Below are 25,668 nucleotides of genomic sequence, written 5' to 3'. Positions count from 1 at the left end.
AAAGGGAAATAGGCAAAGATCTCATTATCTTCTTGTAGCTGCTTCCTTCTGTACATGGCCACAGTCCTACCTACTTCTGGGTCTGGGGTCTCAGAAAGAGTAGGGAGTGGCATAGAGGGTGGAGTTCCCATGGGGGGAAGGAACTTGCAGAGTCCAGGTCAGTTGGCTGTTACCAAGGAGTGGCAGGCTTGATGTCCAAAGACTAGCATTATTGGACAGCTACCATCCTTGTCATATTCTGGAGGTGACAGATTTGGCAAGGTGGATAAAAGGTACAATTAAATGATAACAACTAAATTACAAAATTGGTAAGGACCAATTCTTCAGTGTCCCACATTAGGGAAAAGAACAGCTTATCTGGAAGAAAGGGTGCAAGTCATGCTACACCTGTCCAAAACCCTTTTTCCCACTATACTTAACTTGGACTGAGGGGAATACTTTAGGATTTCCTCCCTTTCAGATTTCTCGACCATCTGTGTCCAAATCATTAGGGCAGAAAAGGGAAATTAGTTTTAAAATGAAGCCCACAGACTGCCCCAACCCTTCATCAATTCAACCACTTAGTTCAGCTGAACCATTGAGTCTCAAGGGGCAATGAGGAATATGGGCCCTTTGCAACACATCTACATTGTAAACAATCACTCAGGTAATGAGATCATAGGTGTATACCCTATGAAAACAGAAGGAAGAACACACATGTTAATTCATAAAGAAACCCACAAGCCAGCTTCTGTGTCTGTGAGAATGTCTCTTGGGGAGGCATCCGGTTGAGAGACCTTTGCTTAAATGACATTTAACAGTGACAATTTGACAGGTCCTTTGTGCCTGTAAATTAAATATCTTTGGTGATATTACTAACCCAGTTTTAACTTCCAAATGAAAGCATACTTTCAAGACAGTTAGCTACGCCATTCCGATGCCCAATACTGAGCATTGAGATTTTCCTTGAACGACAATTTTTCTTTCTAAGATCACCCTCATTGTCATTAAAAGGACTACATTGAGTTCAGTTTTTAAATTTTGTCTGTTCATTTGCATAAACACACCAAGAGCAGCCATGGATCATGCAAGATCTTTAAGTCCGCTTTGCTGGAATTCACACAGGGAATTTTTAGATTGATGTTTTAGTCTGCCCTTCAGGGCACAGATGCTGAGCCACACACCTGCCATCTGGCCTCACCTGTACCAGTCGTTTCAATCAAGTCCTCGAGGCCTCCATTGTACCTACAGGTTCCTTTTAGCCATCTTTCAGGAGAGCAACCTTCGTTCCTTCCCTGGAAAGACTGCCACAAACCACACAACAGACTGAGATACCAGGCCTTTTCTCATGGGCTTTTGTTAGCTTCACAAGTCAATCCCAGTTCCTCGGGGTTTTCTAGTGACATCCAGAATCTAGATATGCCTCTTTCAGGCATGATATTCCAGTCAAAGTCTTACTTAACAAAACCATTATTAATGGCTGGTCTTATTGGTTTTATGCAAAGAAATCTTATGTCATTACTCACTCCAGAATGCCACATTCTGGAGGGATCAGGTAAGAAGAAAAATACAAAGTGTGAAGGAAAATTCTTGTCTTTCAGATATTCACTGATTTAATTTCCATGCTTTATATTTTCCTTTGCTTAATTTCTTAGTTACTGTGACATTTTAACCTTCCCTGAGAAACCTCAATTTCCTTTTCAGAGCAGATACAGAACAAAATTCAAAACACAGAGTTTTAGAAGAACACTATACAGGTAGAGGCATTCTTTTACACCAGTGCATCCACCTGTCTCCTGGAAGAGAAATGTCTTTTCAGGCCCAGTCTCTTGTCAGAGACATGCTCCTTTGCCTCAGGCTGAAATACACATCAGCCCTGAATGACCCTTCCTGGGTCCCAGGTAGCAAAGGCATTCTCCCCAACTGGTTACAGGTGACCTTTCAGATACACAGAACTTCTGATCAGAAACAGCAAAATTCATACCACACCAGTTACAGGTGACTTCCTAGGTCTTCAGATGCAGAACATTTCTGATCAGAAACAGAACAAAATTCAGACCATATTCCCATTAAACTCAGAAAATTAGTTGAGATTTCTTTTCCTTCAAGTTTAAGACTTTCTCCACCTTCATACATATCTTCACCCATTCAGATTTGACCATAATTCACTTTGAACACCTGTTCTTTTTCACAATGGGGAGAAGGACTGTACTTAAACTCAGTACTTAAAACTCAGTATCTGACAGCAAAAAGTCCCTAGCTTTAGAATATATGCATAAAGTAACAGAAACATTGTCACTAGGTATAGGGGTTCACTGTCTTTCTCTGGAAGAGAAATTTCAAACCTTCCTCTGGAGTGCAGGCCTAGCTTTCTCTTTCAGCATAACTACAGCAGCAGGGTCTATATCCTCCTTAGGTGGTACCTGTTTTACCCATGTGTGGTGAGTCCAGGTCTTAATTCCCTTCAGTTTCAGGGAAGAATGCATGGTCAGTAGGACATCGTAGGGACCAGACCATTGTTCAGACAGCTGCTGTTCAAGGTCTTGAGTCTTCCAGCTTTTCAGGAAGACTTGGTCCTCTGGCTGGAATGGGTGCACGGGCTCATCAGATGGGTAGACAGACCTGCAATGAGCAAACTTGTGCTGAATGATTAGTGTTTTCCCTAAGTGTTGTATGTATTGTTTAATTCTGCCTCATGCTCCAAATCTAGAGGGGATGTCCCTAAAACAGAAATTTGGAGGGGTTTCCCATAAACTATTTCCAAAGTATTCAAATTGAGTCCACTTCTGTTGTATGTATTGTTTAATTCTGCCTCATGCTCCAAATCTAGAGGGATGTCCCTAAAACAGAAATTTGGAGGGGTTTCCCATAAACTATTTCCAAACTATTCAAATTGAGTCCACTTCTGGTTGCCACCCTGTTTCAGAGCAAAGCAATGGGGAGTGCCTGGTCCCATTTTAAATGTTTCCTGGCATATTTTTGCCAGGGTCTTTATTATAGTATTTCATTTTCTCAGTCTTTCCTGTGGATTAAAGTCTCCAAGATGCATACAGTTTTCATTTTATTTGCAGTACCTGTCCAACTTTCAGGGATATCTCTGAAGTGAATGAAGCTCTGTTGTCACTTTGAATGCTTTAGGGAAGTCCAAATCTAGGATTTTTTTTTCTTAAGTAACAGTTTTGCTACCTCAGTTGCCTTTTCAGTCCTAGTGGGGTATGTCTCTACCAATCCAAAAAAAGTACCCACAAAGACCAACAAAAATCTAAAATTCCCCTTGGTTTTGGGCACTTGTGTGAAATCCACCTGCCAATCCTCAAATGGACACATACCTTTTTATTGTACTCCCTTCTCCATGGAGGCACACTCTGTTTTTGAATTGTTCTTGGCACATATCTGACGGGCTTGACTAATCCTCTGGATAGTCCTTTATAAGTAAAAGCCTTTTAAATGAGGCCTAATGAAGTTCATTAAAGCATCCCTTCCATAGTGGGTCCCTTCATGTAGATATTTGAGGATGGGATATACTAGAGCCTCAGGGAGTAAAATCATACCATGGACATTGACTTTCCACACAGAATTATGATCTGTGTTAGTGAATCACAGCACCCGTTCCTCATCATGTTCTGTGTAATGAAGTTTAAACACTGACAAGTCCAGATGGGGGACCAAAGCCCTTAGACATGGCAGTTCCTTGGCTGCCTGTCTTGCTGCTTTATCAGCAATTTAATTCCCCTGACTTGTTTGGGAGCTTTCCCTCTGATATGCTGAACAGTGCATTATTACAACCTGATCTGGTACATTCACTGCTTCCAGCAATTGTAAAATTTCCTCTGAATGCTTAACATCTTTATTCCCTGAGGTTAAGAGTCCTCTCTCTCTCCATATTGTTCCATGGGCATGGGCGACCATGAAGGCATACTGGAGTTTGTATATATATTAGCTTTCTTTCCTTAGGATGATATTAAGTCTCTTGTGAGGGCTATTAATTCAGCCTTTTTGCTGAGGTTCCTGGTGCAAGGACTTTGGCTTCTATTCTTTTGTGGTGGCTACCACATACCCAGCTCATCACTGGCCATTGTCCATGAAGCTGCTGCCATCTGTATACAGCTCCAAGTCTGGTGCTTCCAGAGGCTGGTCCAGCAGATCAGGCCTGCTGGAATAAACTTGGTCAATAATTTCCAAGCACTCATGCTTCAGGGCTGAGTCTCCCTTTATATCCGAGAGTAGAGTAGCTGGGTTCAGGGTGGTGGTGGTCTGTAGGGTAATATTTGGGTTGTCCAACAGAATGGCCTGGTATTTCCCCATATGTCTTGCTGTCAGCCAATGTCCTCCTTGCTGTTCTAATAGAGCCAGAACCTAATGTTGTACCAATACTGCAGCAGACTGTCCCAAAATAAACTTCTCAGCTTCCTGTAGGATGTCACAGGTAGCTGCTACTGCTCGGAGGCATGGTGGCCATCCTTTATTTGCATTATCCAACTTCCTAGAGAGATAGGCTATGGACCTGAGTATATTTCCCAGAGTCTGGGTTAGCACTCTTAGCCCAATTCCTTGCCTTTCATGAACATACAATTTGAAAGGCTTCTGTAAGTCAGGCAGTCCTAGTGCAGGAGCTGAAACCAGCTTTTCCATCTGAGTATCAAATGCTACCTGACAATCCCATGTCCATTCCAGGGGCTCAGAGTCCAATACTTTCAAGGAATTATACAGTAGCTTTGCTATGAGTCCAAACTTTGGAATCCAAATTCGACAAAACCCTGTAATTCATAAAAACCCATGAAGTTGCCTTTAATGTTCTGGGACTTTTAGTGTAGCAATGGTTTGCTTTCTATCTGCCATCAAACTCCTGAAACCCTGTTTTAGTTGAAATCCAAGATATGCTCCTTCCTGTTAGCAAATTTGGACCTTATGAGGTGACATTTTATATCCCCTTTTTGCCAAGTGATTTAGGATGGTGATGGTATTGTGCAAACAGTTCTCATAGTTGCTGCTGGCTATTAACAGGTCACCCGGATATTGTAAAAGAACTCCTGATCTGAATTGAACATCCCTTAAGTCTTTTATCAGCACTTCTCTGAATATGGTCAGGGAATTCTTAAATCCTTGTGGCAACACAGTCCAGCAGTATTGGAGCGTGGCGTTAGTCTCTGGATTTTGCCATTCGAAGGTCAACAGTTGCTGAGACTGCTCATTTCTTGGGATGCAGAAAATGGCATTCTTCAAGTCTAGTACTGAAAATCATTTGCTGTCACCAGGCACCATAGTCAATAAAGTATAAGAGTTAGGTACAGTAGGGTGAATATCCTGAACAATGTCATTTATGGCCCTGAGATCCTGTACAAACCGATACTCACTGGATTGCAGCTTTTTAGCTGGCAAACTGGGAGTGTTGTAGGGTGGTTGGCATGGCCAAATTAATCCTGATTTTAAAAACCTTTGCAACACTGGCTGGATCCCCTTCTTGAGGGGATATGCTTCTTTCCTGGTACCCATGCCCCTTCTTATAGATTTATCTTTATGGGTTGCACATTAACTGCTTTACCTGAAGTTCCATCAGCCCAAACTGTCAAATCGATCTGTTTGCAGATCTCAGGTGGGAAAGGTTCACTTCTAGGACCTTCTGGACAGGTCAGGAAGGCCTGTAGCCAGAAGGCATTTTCCAGCAGGACTTCCACACACAACTGCTGTCTCTTGGAGGAAAAGGTTATTTGTGCAAACAGTTTACAAAGCAAATCTTGGCCCAACAATGGAATGGGACAATCTGGCATACAGAGGAAGCTATGTGTAAGCTTTGGTCCCCAAGCTGGCATTCAAGAGGTTGCAGAAATGTCTGTTTCCAAAGCTGGCCAGTCACTCCAGTAACTGTTACTTCATTTGAACTTTCTCCAGTTAATTTTGTGTTCAACACTGAGTATGTAGTTCCTGTATCTACAGAGAAACCAATTGGCTTTTTCCTCACAGTGACTTGTACCTGGGGCTCCTGTGGGGGAATAGCAATAGGTCGGGAAATATCCAATGGAGCCCCTGGGCCTCCTCATTCATCATCAGCCTCCATTCTCCTTTTTAATATTGCTCGGCCTGGATTCTCACTCCAATTTTCCCTTTTGCAATTTAGGCACTTGTTTTTCCAGTGACCTTCCTCTTTGCAATAGGCACATTGATTGATGCTTATTGAACCTTTCCACTTCTCTTTAGTGTGCCTCTTGCAACAGACATGGTAGCAGGCACCTAATGAATCTCCTTCATCTGCCTTAGAGTCCTGCCTCTTCTTTTTGTCTCCCAGGGCTGTTTCCTAAAAACACTATGGCCGTTTTTGCCTTCCCAGTTTCTCAGGCATTGTAAACTTTAAATGCTATGTCCACCAGCTGGGAGGGACTCATTTCCAGTATCCCATCTACACGCTGGAGTTTGCTTCTGATATCTGGGGCACTCTGCCCAATAAAAGTCATGTTAATTATTCTCACATTTTCTGGTGCCTCTGGGTCAGCATCAGTGTATTTCCTATAAGCCTGATAGATCCTCTAAAAATTCAGAAGGATCTTCATCTAGCTTCTACTGAAGAGTCTGTATCAAATGTAGGCTCCTCTGCTTGGGTACTCCCTTTATAAGCTCTTCCAATATGTGCCTTCTGTAATGTTTCAAAGAAACTAGGCCCAAGCTATTATTTGGGTCCCAGTTATGCTCCACCTGAAGAATTGTTCTGGCAAGGTCAAAGGTGCCCTGGCGATCCTCCTTATGGCGGCGCTGGGCCTCTTGTTCAGCCCTAGTTACAATTGCCATCTCTCATCTGCAGTTAGCAAAATACCTAGGAGAGCCTGTACATTTGCCCAGTTTGAGTGGTGAGTGGCAAAAATGGAGGTGATGAGATCAGCCATTGTCTGAGGCTCATCCCTATAGGAAGGGTTGGATCTCCTCCAATTCAGTAAGTCCAAAATAGAGAATGAAGTATGGGCCCAATAGCAGCCAGAGGGCTGGCCTTCTGCATTTAATTTGCCTATAGGATATTGCCTCAAAGGGCATTGGCTTGCTGAAACTTTGGAGGCCTCCTGGTTATAGGCAGTGCCCTGGTGAGTTTGTGAGGGTGAGACACATTCCTTGGCAGGTGGAAGTGGAGTAGTTGGCTTTGCAGTCTCCACTTCAAGGGTAGCTGCTACAGGAGGTGGTGCTGAATAGACCCCTCCCACATGCAAAGGTGGTTCGTTTGTGGCCTCCACCACCAGAGGAGGGAGTGGTGCTTTGGCAGTCCCCACTGCCTGAGGGGATGGTGAGCCCATAGAGACTACCCCGTCCTGTGGAAGTGGTGGGGCCATAGAAACTCTCCCCACCTGGGAGGCTCTATCCTCTAGCTTGAGAGCATTGATGAGATCCATCTCATCATCCCTCTTTTCCTGTGTTCTACTATCAGGGAAGGGTTTTGAAACCACTTTTTTTTTTTTTCCTGGACCATCACACGATTCTCTGTCTCTAGTGAAATGTTATTATGGAGTGATATAAACACATTGAGATAGTGGAGTTCCTCCCAGTTTTCCCACTGTCTGCAATACTGTTTCAATTGCTTAATGATGCAGTAACTCAGGGAACCATTCACAGGCTACCTTTTCTCACTTCTCAGAAAATACATAGGACAAACCTTGTTACAATAATAAATCAATGTCTGCTTAGACAGGGGGTCCTAAGTCAATTCTCTAGAATTCAACCCAGCAGAATCCCCTCAGGAGCCAGCTCAGAAGAATTCTTTCTGCCCAAACAGAACATGAAAAGACCCATAATGAGAATATAAAACATGTAAAAACCATGTATAACCCTAGTTATTGCCCACAACTCCATTTCCATTATTTTGAAACTGCTCAGAAACAAATTTTCAACCAATTCTACTTCTCTGATCCCCTCCCTGTTACATTTCCTTTTCACCTTTCCAGGTGCGATTAGGAAACCGATGCTCTTATGAGGGGTGCAGAGTAATTCTCAAAGACTGGGAAATCCCACAATCTCACTTTCCCACAACTGAGGAGGTTGGTCTGCCATGAGCAATTCTTAGCCACTCTTTGGGTGCCAAAAACTGTTACCAAACAAATGGACCTGTGGAGGAGGGAGTGCACAAATGCTATTACCGAAACAATGATCCCACATTCCCCGAGGTCCCTCAGTTGCAGGTCTCTTGCCCACTGCCTCTGGAATTATGGCTCTGAATAGCAGAGTTTGGTGAAAAGGAAAGGAACTATTTATTCAAAAGTTATACATGTTTGATTGATAACTAAATGTCACTCTTAAATCTCAAAATCGCTTTAAAACACCCACCAACACACACAATCCTGCCTTCCCCCCTTTGCCCAGTTAGGCCAGTCAAGCCAGTCAGGGGTACCATCCTTCAGAAGGAAAAGAACGGAAGTCAAAGGCTTGGCTAGGCAGGCCTCTCACGGTTCTCAGCACCATCCACTGCGTTGTGACCATCTCCAGCTCTTAATCCAAAGCCATGTGGTACCTTCTCATGGCCCACTAGTAAGAGTCCTTTCTCCCCTCTTTCTTCTCACTTGGCCTTCACACTGTTCCCCAGAGTCTGTGTCTCTTTGTCTCTCCAAAATGCCCCTGTCTCTCCTCCTTCCTCTGCAGTTACATTCTGCATTGTCTTTTAAACCTTCCTGATTAGTCTAGGTGATATTCAATATAACCCTCTTTGCATAAAAGGAATGAAGCTATCCTGTTATTGACATGCAAAATGACTCTTAATGTCCCTGCTCAAGGCTCCCATCCCCCATGGCAGCCCACCCTGGGGTGGGGAGGATATATTTTTTCTTGGACATTCCATTTTCTGGACCTGTTACAGATACCATGTGGAGGGGAAGCCCTGGCTGTGTTCTGTTACATTTCCACCCAAGAGTGTTGACTGGAATTCCATTGCAGTAGGGTGTTGCACAACTGGGAGAGGCCAGGATCATAGGTGATCTGCTGGTGGATGACAAAGGCATCTTAGCATTTTCCCAGCCATATAACAGCTGATTGGATGTGGTACTTCAGCCCAGTTTATCCAGACTGGTCGAGATGGGTGGGCCACACATCGGGCTTACTCTGGTGGAAATGTTTCTCAATTGGAGTAGTAAGTAGTTTCAATTAAGAAAATTATAGGTACATATGGCTATCATTAGTAAGTTTTTAGGGGAGGACTCCTGACTCCCCCTTTTATTGATTGTTAAGGAGAGTTAGACGTTTGATGAGCTCACTATATAATTGCTACTAAGATTATAAGGAATTTATGCCTTATGCTGAATTTCCCATTTATGTAAAAAAGGGTGTTACGGAAAGCCAGACTCAAGACACGATTCAGGGAACGGAGTAAGCCTTTATTCACACGCGCGGGCTCAGAGGAGGCAGTCTCCAAATTCTGAGCCCCAAATCGGGGTTAGATAGGGGTTTATAAGCCCTAGCATTCCGGCGGGAAACGGATGGGCAGAAGGGATTAGCATTCAGGTGGGAGATTGATGTGCTACCCCAGGCGGGGGAAGGGATGTGAAAACGGGCTACAGAAGCAGATAAGCAATGATTAACAGTTAACCTGGGAGGGGGTCTCTGGCTAGGCTGCTCCTCCCAAGTCATCTTGCCCTTATCATTCCCCCCTTTGATGCTAGATGAGATTGGCCCGAGTCTTAGCATCATCACACAAGCCACGGTGGTCACTCTGTTGGGGTTGGGTCGGGAGTCTTTGGTATCGGTGATGCTGGAGGAGCAGCATTCGAGCAGCGGCTCGTCTGGTGACCGCGGTCTCTAGGTTATTAATGAGGGTGCGCAGCAGCCAGGGTCCTAGACTTATTCCTAAGAGGAGTAATATCAGGGGGGCCTAGGAATGGAGCCAGCCAGCGGAGCCAGATTTGGGTATCTAAACTCTATGTCCCTTGCCCTGACTCTCGGTAGCGCTTCGCACCATCTTTCAACTCCTTAACCTTCTGGGTTAAGATTCCAGCCTAGGAATAGGCAAGTCCCCTCTTTTTCTGCTCTGAGGAGATCTAGGGCTCGCCTATTCTGCAGGGATCATGCCTTGGTTGCCGACTGAGATGGTTGGTCACTACTCTGGGGTGGGATCAGGTCTCTGGTTCCTCGGGTAGAAGGCCCACTGTCCTTCAGTTCTCTTCAGCCGGATTGTGGGGGCTCCCTTCGAGGTGGAGGTTCGGTGGCTCCGAAGTCCTGACTCGTCTGGATCTGCTGCTGCCTTGGCTCGAGTGTAGTGGATCCAGGGGGTTATTCCTGTAACTTTAAGGGCAGTAGGGGTGGTTAATAGTACTAGATGTGGGCCCGTCCAAATGGGTTGGAGTGGTTCCTTTTTCCAATCCTTTACCCATACATACTGGCCTGGACGGAAGGGGTGTGCTGGCCTCCCTCGGGGTTTGGGTTCCTAGCCCAATTGGGCCCCGTAGATCCTGTCTAGGGTCTTACCCAACTGTTGTAAGTACTGGGTCTGCTGTAACTCCCCCTTCTGTCGAAGGTCATTGGGACTTCCTATTCTAGTTATAGGTGGGGGTCTTCCAAAAACTAACTCATAGGGAGTATACCCCGAGGGATTCGGGGCATTCCTAACCCGTAGCAGGGCTAGTGGTAACAGGTCTGTCCATGGCAGGCCGGTTTCTTGATGGAACTTAGCTAGGGTTTCCTTGAGAGTTCGGTTCATTCGTTCCACTTTACCGGAGCTTTGGGGCTGATAGGCCGTGTGTAGCTTCCAGTCGATGCGCAGGAGCCAGGCGACCTCCTGAACCACCTGGGCGATGAACGCCGGGCCATTGTCACTACCAATGGTGAGTGGGAGCCCATATCTGGGTATAATTTCCGTGAGTAGGATTCGGGTTACTTCCCGAGCTTTCTCAGTTTTGGTGGGGAAGGCTTCTACCCAACCCGAAAAGGTGCAGATCAGGACCAGGAGATACTTAAATCCTCGGCTGGTCTTGACTTCTGTAAAGTCAATCTGGAGGTCCTCGAAGGGCTGGGACCCCTTGTGTTGGACTCCCGGTGGGGCCCCTTGATGCGGGGCTGCATTGTTCCTTGCGCAGGTAACGCATTGAGCCAAGGCTGTTGAGCACAGGGTTGACAGGTTGGGGAAGTAGAAATACCTTTCGAGCAAGTTTTCCAGGGAGGTCTTACCCAGGTGGGTCAGATGGTGGCAGTTTCTGACTAAATTGCTGGCCTGGCTCTGGGGCACATATACGCGCCCATCAGGTAACCTCCAAGTTCCCTCGGGGGTTTCTTGTCCTCTGGCCTGTTGGGCCCATTTCATTTCTGCTGGCTCATAGTCCCGACGGTTAATGGGGTTCCCCAGCAGGGGTCCGAGAAGGGAGGGCTGTACTTCTGCCATCTCACCACATACTGCGGCAGCCTTTGCTGTCGAGTCCGCCTCTGGTTCCCGCGGGCCGGTATGGTGTCTTGTTTGGAATGGTCTTTGCAGTGGATGATGGACACCGCAGTTGGGGCCCAAACTGCTTCGAGGAGACGCAGGATTTCTGTCTTGTTTTTAATTTCCTTTCCTTCTGCTGTCAGCAGCCCGCGTTCTCGGTAGATGGCCCCGTGGAAGTGCAGGGTGGCGTAGGCGTACTTGGAGTCAGTGTAGATATTGACTTTCCGGTCCCGGGCCAACTCCAGTGCTCTTATTAAGGCCCAGAGTTCCGCTCTCTGGGCCAACCATCCAGAGGGCAAGGCTTTAGCTTCTACCACCTGGTCAAGCGTGGTTACTGCGTACCCTGCCACTCGGACCCCTTTTCTCATATAACTGCTGCCGTCTGTGAAATAGGTCACGTCAGCATTGGGCAGAGGCTGGTCCCGCAGGTCCGGTCGGCTGGCATAGACCTCCTCAGTAACCTCTAGGCAGCAGTGGTCTGGGTCCCCTAGTTCGGTCGGCAGGAAGGTTGCAGGGTTTAATCTTTTTACAGTCTTTACCTGGACCCGAGGATTCTCTTGGAGTATGCCCTGATATTGTGTCAGTCTGGGGTTGGACAGCCATCGGTGTCCCTGTCCTGCCAGGAGGCTATGGATGCTATGGGGAACGAATAGAGTGGTCTCCTGCCCCAAAGTTAATTTGTCCGCATCTTGTAGCAGGGATACCGCGGCTGCAACTGCCCTCAAGCAAGGGGACCACCCGGCCGCGACGTTATCCAGTTGCTTAGACAGGTAAGCCACTGGGCGCTCCCAAGGTCCGGCTGGTTGAGTTAAGACCCCCAGAGCAACCTTGTCCTTCTCATGCACGTGTAGATAGAAGGGCCGGCTGGGGTCTGGTAGGCCCAGAGCTGGGGCTTTACTAAGGAGGTCCTTTATTTGAGCAAAGGCCTGTTCCTGTTCTTTTCCCCATGCCAGGGGTAAGGTGTCTGGCCCACGCAGGGCCTGGTAGAGTGGCCTTGCTCTGGCTGCGAACCCCGGGATCCAAATTCTGCAAAAGCCGGCTGCTCCCAGGAACTCACGTAATTGTCTTCGTCCGCTCGGGGCCGGGAAGCGGGTAATGACCATTTTCCGGTCTGTATTTAGGGATCTTTTGCCTTGAGAAATTAGGAACCCTAAATATTTGACTTCTTGTTGGCAGATTTGTGCCTTTTTCCGTGAGACTTGGTACCCTTGTTGGGTTAGCAGTTTTAGGAGCGCTCTTGTCCCCTCTAGGCATCGGCTCTGGTCGGGGGCAGCTAAGAGGAGGTCATCAACATATTGGAGTAGAGTTAAATCCTTTCCCTCGTCTGAGAAAGATTGCAGGTCCCGGGCTAGCGCTTCGCCGAATAACGTGGGGGAGTTCTTAAATCCCTGTGGCAACCGGGTCCATGTCAACTGTATCTTTACCGCCGTATGCGGGTCTTCCCATTCAAAGGCAAAGATAGGTTGGCTGGCTGGAGCTACCGGGATGCAGAAGAAGGCGTCCTTTAAGTCTAGGCATGTGTACCAGGCGGCGGTTGGCGGGAGTCGGCTCAGTAGGGTGTATGGGTTCGGGACTACCGGGTGCAGTGTGACGACAGCTTCGTTTACCACCCGGAGGTCCTGCACTGGACGGTACCCTGTTCCGTCAGGTTTCTTGACTGGCAGGAGCGGGGTATTCCACGTTGATTGACAGGGGACCAATATACCCTCTTGGAGGTGCTTTTGGATGACCTCCGATATTCCTAGGCGGGCCTCCCTTGAGATAGGGTACTGTCGCTGGCGGCACGGTTTAGCCCCTGGTTTGAGTTCAATTATTACTGGGACCTGGTTTCTGGCTAGTCCAGGGGGATTGTCCTCGGCCCAGACCGTGGGGAATTCCTGCAGCAGGTTGTCTCTAGCCTCAGGTCTGGGGCCATGGTCACCAGATTCCCCAGAATACAACTGGTATTCTTCCTCTCGTGGCAAAATGAGGGCCATGAGCCTAGGGCCGTCCACTTGCAGCGAGGCCTCCCCTGACTGCTGGAAGGTGATTCGAGCTCCCAGCTTTGATAAGAGGTCTCACCCTAACAGTGGGACAGGGCATTCAGGTAGGTATAAGAACTCATGTCTAATCCGGTGGCCTCCCAGATCAACAATTCGGGCCTGGCAGAAGCGTTTTGGGCTACTTGGCTGACCAGTGGCCCCTACGATGGTGACTTCTCGTCCAGATGGGGGGAGCTACAGGGGTGGTGACGACCGAGTGCTCTGCCCCGGTATCTACCAAGAAAGAGAGAGTCTGGCCCCCAACAATCGCTTCGACCATGGGCTCATGGGGGCCTAGATTCAGGGAGCCCGGTCTTCCGCATTCTGAGTCTAGGCCCGCCAGGCTAAGGATGGTGGGCGCCAGCTCAGAGGGCGCCGGACCAGCCTTCTTTTTCCGGTGCGGGCATTCTCTTTTCCAATGTCCTCTTTCCTTACAATAGGCACATTGGTCTCTCTCTACCTTGGCGTGCCCTTTCTGGTCTTTCGGTCCCCCTTTGCCTTTTGCTGCCGGCTGACTGAGGGCGGCTGCTAGCAGTGCGGCCTTTTTCTCTAATCTTTTCTGGGCTGCCTTCTCAGCGGCCTCCTCCCGGTTATTGTAGACTTTATTTGCTACCTCAACCAGCTGACTGATGTTCATGCCTGCAAAGCCCTCTAGCTTCTGGAGCTTTTTGCAGATGTCAGGGGCCGATTGGGAGACAAAAGCAGTGTTTACCATTAGCCGTGTATCTGGGCTTTCTGGGTTGAAGGGGGTGTATATCCGGTAGGCCTCTAGGAGCCTTTCTAAGAAGTCCCCGGGACATTCATCTGGCCATTGGACAACACTGGCCACCTTTGACATATTGGTCGGTTTTCTCGCCCCAGCTCTGACCCCCTGGAGGATGGCTTCCCTGTACCGGTCCAGGGCTGCTCTTCCCTGTTCGGTGTTGTGATCCCAGTCGGGTTGGGTCTCTGGGGCTGCCACCCGAGCGTACTGGGCTGGGTCTATTGTGCCCACTGGAGCATTGGCTTCTAGATATCTCTGGGCCTCCTGGAAGACTCTGCGCCTCTCTTCCGTATAAAAAAGGGTTAGGAGCAATTGGCGGCAATCATGCCACGTTGGCCGGTGAGTTTGCATAATGGACTCCATTAGGTCTACGAGTGCCTGGGGCTTCTCCGAATATGAGGGTGTGTGGTGTTTCCAGTTCAAGAGGTCAGTCGTGGTAAAGGGCTGATAGTAAAACACGACCGGTCCCGGGTATAAGGTCCCATCAGGCCCCGTTCGTGGCGGGCCCTGGGTCTCCCGCAGTGGCATCTGGAGGGACTGGTGGTGTCTTAAGCGGGAGGCGATAGGAGATTCTGGGGGCGCTGCTGCCTCGGGCTGCGGGGGCGAGACTGAAGGGGGCGGTGTTTCAGGCGCCTCTGCCTGACCTCCCAAGTTCCTAGCTGGTAAGGGGGAGGCTGCACCGGGGGGTCTTCCTCTGGCGGGCCTTGATAGATAGGGGGGTCTCGCCACTGATTTGGCAACTAGGATGCGGGTTACATCCCTTTCCTTTGATCGGGAGCAACAGTTCCGGGCTCCCCTGGCTTGCCATCCCGTAGCGCGCCTAGGTGACGAGGTTTGACCCCCGCACACTTCCAGAGCCAGTCGGGCATCTCTTGCGCTAGCTCCTGCCACTTTTCTATGTAGAGGAATTGGTTTGGGTGTCCTGGACTTCCTGTGACTATGAGATGGACAGCCCTAATTATGTCTAGGTCAAGGGTTCCTTCAGGAGGCCAGCCTACCCCGAACGTGGGCCACTCAACGGAACAGAAAATTTCTAATTGCCCCAGATCCATATCGGGCTGCTGGCCCCGGAACCGGTCGAAACTCCTTAACATGCAATCTAAGACGGTAGACTGTCTGCCCCCCATGATCCCTCCCGAAACGGCGCAGACAAACGGGGGCAGCAGGGATACTTTCACTTTCGCCCGCCTGGCCTCTCCTCTCGCGAGGGACTTGGGTCTGTCTTAGCTAAGGCTGCCCGAGTAGAGTCCGGGTTAGCTTCCCAGCCGTTATGCCGTATGACAGACCGAGGACCCGCAGGTTAGGGCTCACTCAGACTCCGTAGGCTCGGGGGAACACCGCTGGCCTGTGGAGCCACACAGTCAGTCACTCACTCAATCACACAGAGGTTAACACTTTCCCTCCCGACAGGGAAACCGTGCCAGAGGCCGGTCGGCCTGAGAGGTGATCAGCCTCTCCTTCCACCACTTATAGGTGGGTCTGATTCGGGTCTGGTCCCCAGGGCACTTACCAATCTGGCGCCTTCAGGTAGGCTTGGGTCCGCTCCCCGAGTGCCCGGGTTATGGAACGGCCCGAGGTCGGGGCCAAGGGGAGCCCAGCCCCTTGGGACCCGAAATCACCGGGGCACGTGCTTCCCTCTGGAGTCCGGGCTCGCCCGGCCGACCCCAGCTGTCTTCACCGGAGGCAAACGGCCTGCTTGTGTGAGTCGCTTCCCGGTCAGGGAACCAAGTATTACGGAAAGCCAGACTCAAGACACGATTCAGGGAACGGAGTAAGCCTTTATTCACACGCGCGGGCTCAGAGGAGGCAGTCTCCAAATTCTGAGCCCCAAATCGGGGTTAGATAGGGGTTTATAAGCCCTAGCATTCCGGCGGGAAACGGATGGGCAGAAGGGATTAGCATTCAGGTGGGAGATTGATGTGCTACCCCAGGCGGGGGAAGGGATGTGAAAACGGGCTACAGAAGCAGATAAGCAATGATTAACAGTTAACCTGGGAGGGGGTCTCTGGCTAGGCTGCTCCTCCCAAGTCATCTTGCCCTTATCAAGGGCATGGTCTTGAGTTGACCATGCCTTTTAAACAGGGCCATTATCAGTTTTGGAAGTAGGCTGAGGTTGCAGGCCCAGGCCTTAGACACAGCTGAAGAAATGCCTGAGTTTAAAAGTGTCACTTTTCTTCCCCCCTACCTGTTGGAGGAGGTGGAACCCTGTTGTTTGTATTAGCGAGTTAATTACCCCATTGTTCTCAGGCCCCCTAGTAGCTTCTAGTTCTAGAATTTTACAGTGTCCCAAAGACTTATATATTTGTTTTTCCTTTATTCATTTTCTATTTCTAATGTCCTTCTTTCTAATGCCATGCATGGATGTGGCATATATTTCTTCCCTTTATTCCTGCTTGTCCTTCTTCTTTAATGGCTGCACCATGTAAGGAGGCATGGTTGTGTTCAGTGCCTACATTCTGACAAACCTTAATGAACTAACTGATATTAGTGGTGTTAGCTTAATAGGATAGAAAACAGATTTACAATCTGTTTATTTATGTTCTTGTAGGCTAACTGTAATAGAATAATTTCAACCACTTTATTTATTTATTTAGATTTACAAAATCTATATTAGATTATTCACTTCATTTTATTATAAAATATTTATTATAAATTTTGTTTATTTATATTGTTATTGATATATTTATATATTTATTTACACATATATTATGTATATATGTATATATAAGTATGCACACACATATTCATATATGTTTATATATTATATACTCATTTATTTATTTTTATATATAATAGTATGCATATTTATTATTATTTATTATATTATCATCTTATTATTGTTGTTATTACTATTAAGCATTTGCATAAGAAGTATATTATGAAATGAAGGGGGGAAACTTATAAATGAAGCGAAAACAAAGAAACCTGGAGAAGTCAACACTTTTGACTCAGGGCTAGAAGCAGTTTATTTCTCCTTTAATGAATGTGATGTCTGAAAGTATATTGTGACTGAAGCCTATTGTCTTTAATAGTTTTCTTAAACCTTTTAAGATTGTAAAAGGTAAAGGTTCCAGTGTAGGGCTGTCTTTCTGCCTGACAATAGGGCAAGCAGCTAAAGCTTCCTAATCTTACTCTCTCGCAGCTTCCTTTAGACAAAGCTTCAGGGTGGGGGTGGTGCGATGGACAGAAGAGTCTTTTAAATCTAAGTCCCAATGCAATGTTGACAGGCAAATTGGGGGAGGTTTGGAAGGTGGTGTTTCCCCTTGTCCTCCTTGTCCTTTTTAGGGATATTGTAGGGCCATTTCTTCAAACCCTCACTGGGGTCGGACAAGTCATCTGTTGTGTCCCACCTGGTTACTTTAATAGGTAAAGGAGATAATGCAGTTCTTATCAAGCTCCAAGTAAAATGACTCTGATGGCCAAAGTTAATCCCACTTTCCTGAAGTCATTTTAATTTCTCTCCTACTTTCCCCCCCTTCCTCAGTATCTAGTGATCCCTTGTCAGGGAACCACGGACAATAGTATTTCACTGTCTGCAGTAAATTAACCAAATTTTGTTCATTAACCTGACACCCTGCAGCTTTGTTATTGGAACAGTTGGAAATAAACCTGCTGCTCATTTGAGAGTCCCAAGCCCATTTTTGTGGCTGGGAAGCCTTTTTCTCTCATTTTCCAGCTCTACCTCCTCTCAACTCAACTCTGCGTTATTAAATTCTATAAACCTCTTCTGACTAGTTGCTAGGGAATGAGAAAAGTGCAATGGGCCAAAGTGCTTGTCAAAGAGGCTTCCAAGAGTGTCACCCCTTGGTTACCCCCAACTTTCTTACACGCCTCAGTTTCTCCCAATTGTCTAAAACAGTCAGGGGAGCTCGGAGTGCTGGCTGACCAAACCTTATATTGCATGTCCCCAGATGAACCAAAAGTTATATTATCATGAGTGGAATTCCCTGTGAGGCCCCTGCACATCTCAGGAAATGATCCTGGATGTACCCGCAAGGCCCCTACTCATGCAGGAACACCTGTGGACATGTGGACCCATGGTGTCATGATCCCGAGGTAGGGAGAGGATGTGTCCCTTATCTTCAGAGTCTTGCTGAGACCAGAGTACTCATTCAAATTCTGACTACTTAACTATTTAATTGCTGGAGACTTCCTAATTATATTTGGAAGCAGAACGAGGAGAAAATAGGTCCAGAAAAACCAGCACTCTATACTTTAAGTTAGATGCTTGCTTTCTCCCCTTTCAGGGACTGAAACCTAGGTGGGAAATACACCATGAGGGTGGGGCTGTGAGTGTTTTTACAATGTCCCTCCCATTGTGTGGGCTTTTGCTTGCAGCTGGAGAGAAACCTCGTGTTCTGTCCTGGTCTATGTCCAGCTTATACTTCCATGGGAGTCTTTATTTTGGCGAGCAACCTTGTGACTTTTAAATGCTTGAAAAGTGCCACAAAGGCAGCAGGCCTTCAAATAAGAGAAAGCAAGATTCTGCAAAGAGTTTTTAGATTCAAACTGAACTGCTAGATGGAACTGCAGAAAACAGTCCTAAAGAAAATTCTCCTTCCTCTATCTCCAACACGTCAGCAGACTAACCTCTCTGGTGGTGTTGGTATCCCTTATGTGTGTAATGATTGCGCACAAAAATCCCATTATTCTAGACATGCCATCCAAGACAGCGACTCGTTACCTCTTGGTTGCTCCAGGTCCCTGAAGTTCAGGTCCCTGTTTGGGCACCAGATATGGAGGACTCGGCCTGTGAAGCACCCTGATTAGCTGTGGATGAAAGATGGTCATCCCCAACACCATTTGCCTGTCAAGGAAAGGGGAAGGCTATTTTCTCTCAAGGAGAGTGTCTTGAGTCCCTGTGCTCCATGGCTTTTATTGAGCGGGTTACAAGTGAGGTAGCAAGAATGTAAAGGTAATCTCATTACATCAGCAACTTAAGTTTACAGAAAATAGGTGATATTTAAATAAGACAATGTCAGAAACACACCAAACCTCTTGTTTCTGAAATGAGCACACATTATGATACCAGATAGGATTTGGGTCAGGGTCCAGGAATTTTTTAAATTTCTTTCCCAGCCTGGAGCTGGTTATCTGGTATAAGATTAACAGAGTGTGAGAGAGAAACAAAGCATGCTTCAAGGAGTATAATTTACTTCTAGGCCTGATTTCCTCCAGATGCCCTTGGAGTTATTATCAGGGGGTCTTGACTATCAACCACATTACCAGTGTTCCGGCCAAATTTTATGGAACCTTTCCCAGACCCCACCTTGCATAGGACTACAATCCCTAATACCTCTCAAAGCCTCCTACAATTCTGTACCTTTATAAATGTTTTTAATTTTTATTTACACATGTGTTTAAAGTGTTACTCTAGAAATCAGTAACAATATCCATATGCCAAATAATACCTTGAAACATGAGAATCGATTTTGTTTCCAAATATAAATAAATAAAAATGGAATCAAGATATTAAAAGTAAAATATTTTTTACTGAAATTTTAGACCAAAAACCTGGATGTGGACTATACACACAGAATATGGTAAATCTAGAACATGTACAGAAGGATCTCAAAGACTCTGGGGGAGAGAAAAAAACTGCAAGAACTCAATGCAGACCTAGGCATATCCTGGCCTAAAAATAATGCTCAGTCCAAGGTCCAGCAGTGCTGCTGTCCAAGGCCCACCCCAACACTTACAACCCTCCTATCTGCATAAGGGTGGGATGCACCTGGACAGGGAGGAAGAGGGAGATGCTCTGTAGGGAGGTGAGAAGGTGCCAATCCAATGTTAAGTAGGGAACACAATCAAGGGGTTACTGCAGGAATTGAATTCCCTGGAGTCAATGGCAGAAAAAAATTTCCACAATGGCACCAAAGTCTCCTGAAGCAGCCCTGGTTGATGCACAGAGATGTCCATATTGAAGGTCTAGAGGAAGGAACAAGGAGCTCCTTTTCCAGCTGAGTTAAATACTTACGAGCATGAAGTAAAATCCTATGATACAGCACATCGGGCCCCCTATGACTAATGTTATTTGTAGACAGTTTGGGTGCACCAGACTATGGGAATAGTGAAGAGCCAGACCAGAATCATAATGGACCTACTCCAAATGGCACTCCCATGGGACTCAGATATTGGGATTGTTACACCTAATTTAAATCAAATCAGATTACTTGTTAGAAGCTAATAGTAAAAGTTGGGCAGACTTCCATTTTATAAATGTAACTGAGGGTGAGTGGTGGTAACTAAAATACAGAATCAAATAAGAAAACAACAATGGCACGGACCCAAGAATGAATATATCAACATACTCACAAACAGACACCTAGTTATCAGGAAGTCTAGATCTAAGTCACAGTAGGAAATATCCTTACTCTGGACATGACGGCTATTGTAAAATAACAGAAAATGAAAGTGAAGTAGATCAAGTGTTGGTGAGAGTGTGGGAAAAAGAGAGCCTTGCACAGTCTGTAGGGGAAGGTAAAATTGTGTTGTCACATGGAATATGGGACGTTGTTTCACCTCCTCCCTCAAAATGTGATATCCTGCATGAACCATGCAGTTCCTATGTGTTCTTTCATAAAGTAAAACCTAGGATTTGGAAGTGGTATTCTAATTGTCCTGTTCATCACAACATTATTGACTGTAGTCAAAATATTTTAAAAAACGCATGTTCTATACTAACAATAGAGCATCACTCAGGTTTACAACAGAAGAAATCCTGCCATAAACCACACAGTGGTCAAAACTAGGTAACGTTATGCTCTGGGAAACACAGCCATAATAAAGGCACATATTGTATGATTCCCCTTAAACTACACATTTAAAGTAGGTTTGATTTCCAGCAGCTATAGAGGTGCTCGTTGCCTGTAAGTGGTGAAAGGTGATTGCAGGAAATGGGGCAGTCAGAGGAGCGTCTGTGGCCCTGGAGTCCTGCAGCTGCAGGAGAATGAAAGACAGAGGCATCTGGAGAAGAGAGCTGCTGTTTGGACATCAGATTTGTCATTGAAACTGTACACTCACAGGAACCTGAAGGTGTTTGGTTCCATGTGTGGAGAGGTCCATCTCTCAAGGCCCTGCTGAGACTGAGGGAAGAGTCAGTCTCACAAAGTGCAGCTTCCCAAAGAAACAGCAAGCCCAGCCTTCCATTCTCCTACTAGGGTGGCCCTGTGAGCACAAGGGCACACCCCTTGTAATCTCTGAGCATGGCACATACCACACTGAGTGAACACTGACACCTACCTGCAGGGATGTCTGTATCTGCTGGTCATTATGTCCATTGCTGCAGAGATTCTATCCATGGTTTTTTACTAGTTTTATTATTTTTAAATTAGAAATATTTTTGAATGCTTGTAGCTTCTACAAATACAAATACAGGAGCTATACATATGTGCTTATTTTTTTAGTACAAACATAGAATTTGTTCTTCTGTATCAAACATTCCTTGGTCAGGCTTTAAGCATAATTTCATAAGAAATTGTTGTTCATTTTGTTAAGAAAACAACAAAAAAAAGGAACTTGCTGAAGAACAGGTTGGTGATCCCTAGTGAAATTTCACCTGCAAAATTGATTACTTCCTTGTGTATTTTCTGCAGTAAAAATATGACATCACATTCACAGAGAATTAGGCAGGATCTCTGGGTGCAGCTGAGAGTTCTAAGAGGAAACCCCTGCTCCCAAGAGGAAGCCTCTTCCTTCCCCACAAAGCCCACTCCTGCCCCACATGCTCTCCTTTGTGAATGGTGAGTCGAGAGGGTCCCCTGCTCTCTTGAGCTCTCCCTGCAGCCCAGTCCTCCTGTCTCCCACAGTGAGGTTTTTGTATGAGATTACACTGAATTCCCTTCATTGTGTCTCTCACACAGTAATACACGGCTGTGTCATCAGCTGTGAGGCTGCGCAGTGTTAAATAAACTTGACTCTTGGAAGTGTCCCTGGTGATGCTGAGTCTGGATTTCAGCTCTAAGTTATAGTTTGTGCTTCCACCACTCCATATGCCTCCAACCCACCCCAGCCCCTTCCCTGGAGCCTGGCGGATCCACAGCACGTTATAGCTTGTCAAAGAGAATCCAGAGACAGTGCAGGTGAGGGAGAGGGACTGCGAGGGCTTCACCACTTCTGGTCCCAACACCTGTAGCTGCACCTCAGACAGGGAACCTGGGAAAAATGGGCATCAGTCTCTGTTAATCACAATCAGTTACCACCATCACACAGACCCACGTCTGACATCTGAGACACTCACCCAGGGGGGTTGTCACCAGGCACAGAAAGAGACCCAGCAGTCTCATCATCTTCTAGAGCAGAGCTCTGTTTCCCTGAGATGTCAGCCCTATGTAAAGATGGAGGTGTGAGCCCCCACAGGCCAGGGGAGGATTTAGCCTGGAGCAGAGAGAAATTTGCATGGCGGGGAGCTCTGCTGTCATAAGATGGGAGGGGATGAGGTCACTGACCCATGTCCTTCTGAATCCTGTGCACATTTCTTCTCTCAGACTCACTGGTGTGGGTCAGGGGTGGGAGAGAAGTTGTCTTATGAGGCACCTTGGAAAAGGACAAAGGACACCTCATTTCTGAATGTTCAAAAATTAATGCTGATCAAGATGAATAGAGCACACTATTTGAAGCTCATGGATAATGATAGTGGCTATTAAAGAGATGAACATTAAGCCCAAACATCTTTCAAAGTCCAAGGAAACACATTAAGTAGACTCATCATTTCCATCATTAAGTTGGATCCTCATTTTCCTTGACCTGGCTGAGACACCTGCTCCTGAAAGGGGTGGTGCAGATGCAGTCTCTGGCTCAGCTCACCTCCATGGACCAGACACACTGATTAGGACCTACTGCCCAGAGCCTAGCTCAGGCTCTGAAGCTGATCTGTGTTACACATTTTGTGTGCTTTTTCATCTCACTTCCCACAAGACAGTGAAACTCTTTCCTACAGGTGAGCTACTCAGGAAGTCTCACAGGTTCATAGACCACATGAAATGCTGAGATCCTGTAGTCACCTTCTCTTAAATAGATCCTGACACTTACTCTGGGACAGCGGGCATTCTGAGATGTATGTGGAGGACAGAACCTGCTTCCTGGTCATGGACAGTTTATAATGTGTCATCCCTGCATTCACCTGAGACCATGGGAGAAGGGGATCTGGAGGCTGATGTCCTGGGAAGCGGACCTGGAGCTCATGATGGGCCAAGGTAACAGATCGAGGGAAGCCAAACTGCAGACTATGTGTACCTTTAATTAAGTCACTAAATTAAGGGGAAACACATGATGGTATTAAACATCCTTGGAAATGTTTAACACAAGGTTTGCTTCCCCAAGTCTCACACACCCTCCATACATGGAAGGTTCCCTATTATTCAATTGTGCGTGGTGAAGCCTAGGGCACACTTGACAGACTGAGGACATCCTGAGACATGATGAGTGGTTTCCTCAGGTGACAGATGTGTAAGGAGACCCCCACCTTTGTTGACAAAAGACCTGAGAGTGAGAGGTTTGGGTAGACACATTATGGCTGAGGTAGCATCTGTAATAGAGATGACATCGTTGTCCTTCAGATGTTGGGGGACCCTTGTGAAGAGCCCTGGGCCCTGACCAGTGTGACCTGCATAAAAGAAAGTGAGGTGAACTCCAATCAGGAGAGCACTGAGAAAGCCTCCTCCAGCAAGTAGCATTAGGGACTCAGGAGACACCTGTGCTCTGTAACCCACTCCTGTCACCTCCCCCAATGAGGAGGAGGACACCTGAGCCCTGTCCATAGCTCTGGCCAGCCCAGTGATACATGTCTTTACCTGCCCAGAAGGGCCCTCAGACTGAACGGGCCCTCCTTTCTCTCAACTGTCCCTGTGATGCTGCCCAATGATACATTTCAGGTAACACCTGGGTGTCTCTGTGTCCTAGATTTGAGGGAGTTTTAGAGACCATGAGGCTTTGATAAGAGGAACCTGTGGAGATCTTGCCATTTCTCTTTCCCATTCCAGAAGAGAGCAGAGGGAAATGTTTGTTACCTGCTTGGGGGGCACTGCAAAGTGAAAATTTATGAGGACTAAGTGTCTCTCAAAAAAGGAAGGTCTAATTTGTGCAGTATGTTCCTGTGTGTGGTGAGTGTCATGGGCAGCTGTGTGTCCTCTGTAATCCTGGTGACACCATCAGTCACAGAGTGTTGAGCCCTAAATATGTGCCACATCTCCCTTGAAAAGACAGTGGTTACTTGTAATGGCTGTCACCCTCTCAGGATGTGACTCAGCCACTGGGCTTGTCTGCACATGTCCACCTCTCACACTGCTCTCAGCCCTGGGACACTGAAGCCTAGAATCCTAGACTAGGCTCCCTGTGTTCCTAGATTCTATTTTTCTGCTAACACCTCTGGGACTGTCACACCCCTTCTGAGGTTCTTGTCCAAAAGTGAGCTCCTCAAGAGGACCATCCATACCAGTCCCTAGCTGCAGTCCTGACTCCATTGTAATGCTGCAGGAGCAGGAGGAATCACCTCTCCTGGAAAACACATGCCCACTTTTCTGCTGTGTGACATTTGTGGTAAGACATACACTAACATTCACCATGCTAATGCATTTTAAGTGTACACAGAGATGTATAAGTACATTCACACTCTTGTTGTCCATCTTCACAATCCAGACCAAAAAGTTCTCACTTTCCCAACTGACTCAGTATCCATTACATAATAGCCCCCTGTTTTCTTTCCCCAACACTGGCCACCCTTTTCTGCACTCTGTCTCTATCCCCTTGACCATTCAGTCTCTCACAGACATGGAAGCACACCACCATTGTGATTATGATAGTGGCTTATTTCTATGGTCATTTTCATCCAAGACTCAACCATTTTCTTACATCTGTCCACTTTTTTTCTTAAATGGGACTGATATTTTGTGGTGAGGATGGAATCCATCTTTCTTACAGAGTTTCCTATCTTGTGTCTCTTGTTTTCACAAGGATGCAGTTGCTTGTGAACAGTAGTTTTGCTATTTTTCTTATCAGGAAAATGTGAACAATATACTCAGGTGAACAATATACTCAGGTGAAAGGAGTCAACATAAGACCACATGAAAGACACAGGAAGAACCCGAGACCAGTGACCAGAGGCTGTGCTGAGTTAGGACAAATAGTGATAATTTCTGTAGCATGCTCGTGGACCTTTGTCATGTTTCCCTGGTCATCCTGGAAGCAGCAGGACAAAAAGAAGGGGGAGGTGGAGGCACAGCTTGTGTGCTCTGGGAAGAGCTGACAGGGGCCTGGGTCTCACAGGTCCATATCCAAAGCACACCTGCTTCATCCTGGCATTGTTGGGACAGCAGCACACATCATCTGTCTGGGGAAATCAGACAGATCATGTCAGAAGGAGGTTCAGGAAATCAAGGAGTGATAGGAAGACACAGAGGAGTGTCAAAGTTAGTTCCGGCCTAAGGACCCAGACCGGAGATGCAGGAAGAGCCTGTGTGCCCTGGGTGCTGGAGGCAACACCAAAGCTCCTGTGGATGCTTCAGTCCCAAGGCCATCGGACAGGAGGCCTTCAA

General features: G+C 46.8%; 1 pseudogene; it reads right to left on the bottom strand.

Annotated features, from left to right (window-relative positions):
* Positions 1–4,044: 4,044 nt before the first annotated feature.
* The window catches only part of LOC129069704 (immunoglobulin heavy variable 1-3-like), a 30,869-nt pseudogene continuing 9,245 nt past the window's right edge, over positions 4,045–25,668 (bottom strand).

The sequence above is a fragment of the Pteronotus mesoamericanus genome, unplaced genomic scaffold, assembly GCF_021234165.1.
Source record: "Pteronotus mesoamericanus isolate MK-2021 breed Mesoamerican mustached bat unplaced genomic scaffold, CSHL_Meso_final contig_238, whole genome shotgun sequence".
NCBI classification, from domain to species: Eukaryota; Metazoa; Chordata; class Mammalia; order Chiroptera; family Mormoopidae; genus Pteronotus; species Pteronotus mesoamericanus.
This window is presented reverse-complemented; position numbering and strand designations above follow the sequence as displayed.